Genomic DNA, 1843 nt, shown 5'->3' on the forward strand with positions numbered 1-1843 from the left:
CACACACACACACACACACACACACACACACACACACGCCCAGCCCCGTGCTAAAATTGGCGGGACAGAAGTGGAAGGAGGTTCTTAAAGAGACAGAGGCCAATTTCAAGGAGTTTAGAAACAGAAATGATGAGAAGTCAAGTTTATTTTCTATTTTAACATATAAACAGCATTTTAATAACAAGTGAATGTGGCATCGATACTTTATTATGGTATAGTGCTGGGCGGTATAACGTTTTGTACCAAAAACCAGTTTTTATTTTTGTTAAATAAAATTTCTGAATACTGGACATTCCGGTTTAAATGACCTGAACACGTTCAAAACGTTGCGTTGCGGCCGAAAGTGAACTGTTTCCTGGGGGACACTTTTCCTCGCAGCACCGCTATGTGTGTTAGCATGCTAATGTTATTGTTGGAGCAGCTTGTTTGACTAACTGGCTGCGGGTCGTGTTTCAGCTGCTTATATTGACTGAAGTAAAAAKAAATCCTGTTTTCAGCATCYCTGAATGTAGTAAACAYCTCTTCAGTGACGTGCACGGTTAGATTTAATGCGCAACGTTATAATGGAGARGTTAATGCGTGGAGACTTTAATGTGCTTCTATTGTGAAAAGCCCGGAGGAAGTAGTTTTGTAGTAGAGCTGAGTTGACAGGTGTGCAAGGTGAGTCGTAAGTTTTATTAACACAAGAATAGACCCGATAAGGATCTTTTCTCAACGCTTCACGATCGGACCAAAATGCATGATTACTGACTACAACCAGGCAAAGAAGACGTACAAGAGGAGGGAAACACAGACAGAGGTACAGTAAAAGAAAAAAGTCAATAAGCAACATTAGTTCATTTTATTATCAGCTGAGCTATGAGGAAAAAAATACACCGTCAAATACCGTGATATAAAATTTGGGTCATACCACCCAGCTCTATGGTATAGAATTCAAATATATTCCTGAGAAACACATAATATCCCCCCTTTAATATAATTTTCTAATATGTTGCTGTCTTGTTAAACAAGTGGCATTGGGCAATTGATACTGAAATTGAATCAATTCGAGCTGCACTGTACCAGGAATCATATTATGAGCTCTGTATCAAAAATCATATTGCATCGCCCTGATATCCAGCTCTAGAAATGAAGCATTGATTTGCATTAATACTTGAATTCACTCTTTTCATTTTAAAAGAAATAAATAGAAATGAGAACAAGATAAAATACTGATGATCAAAACTCTAATTCAAATAAACCAATTGATGTGGCCAGTGTCTGGCTGTTTGTTTACCCAGCAGGATCACTTCTATTTTTACCTCCTGTGTGTGAAAACACTGTTCACACATGATCAGRTTCTCACAGTTACATTATGTATCGAACCGTCTTTGAGCTGCAACAGGCTGCGGCTGAAAAGTCAAAGAATTACCTCCTCTCATGCCAGAGTTTTAAACAGACAATCAGCTCATCGTAAAAAGAGATGGACAGCTGTTTTGATCAAACCGTGTAAATCTTGATACTTCGCAATCTGGCAGGATCTGATTGAGCTCAGATTATGTGCTGAGGATAGCTCTCAGCTACTACCACGCCAAAGTTTAGCTCAACATCTGTAAAACTGACTGAGTTACAGGGCTGTGTATTGGCAAGAATTTGGCGATACGATACATATCATGACAAAGGGGTCACGATACGACATATCCCGATATATTGCGATACTATAAGCAAGGCGATATATTGCGATTTTTTTGTCCAAAAATTCTATTAAATAAAAACCTCTTACAGGGAAAAAAATGAAAAACCAAAATTCATTGTCTCAGAAAATTCTAATATTACATAGACATACTTTTGATACATTTAGCTG

The 1843-nt window shown here is 38.0% G+C and overlaps 1 protein-coding gene across 1 annotated transcript in view; it reads right to left on the minus strand.

Annotated features, from left to right (window-relative positions):
• The window catches only part of LOC106531108 (zinc finger protein 697), an 8306-nt gene that overhangs the window by 4170 nt on the left and 2293 nt on the right, over nt 1-1843 (minus strand). The window lies entirely within an intron of this gene.

Source organism: Austrofundulus limnaeus, unplaced genomic scaffold (genome assembly GCF_001266775.1).
Source record: "Austrofundulus limnaeus strain Quisiro unplaced genomic scaffold, Austrofundulus_limnaeus-1.0 Scaffold597, whole genome shotgun sequence".
Lineage (NCBI taxonomy): Eukaryota > Metazoa > Chordata > Actinopteri > Cyprinodontiformes > Rivulidae > Austrofundulus > Austrofundulus limnaeus.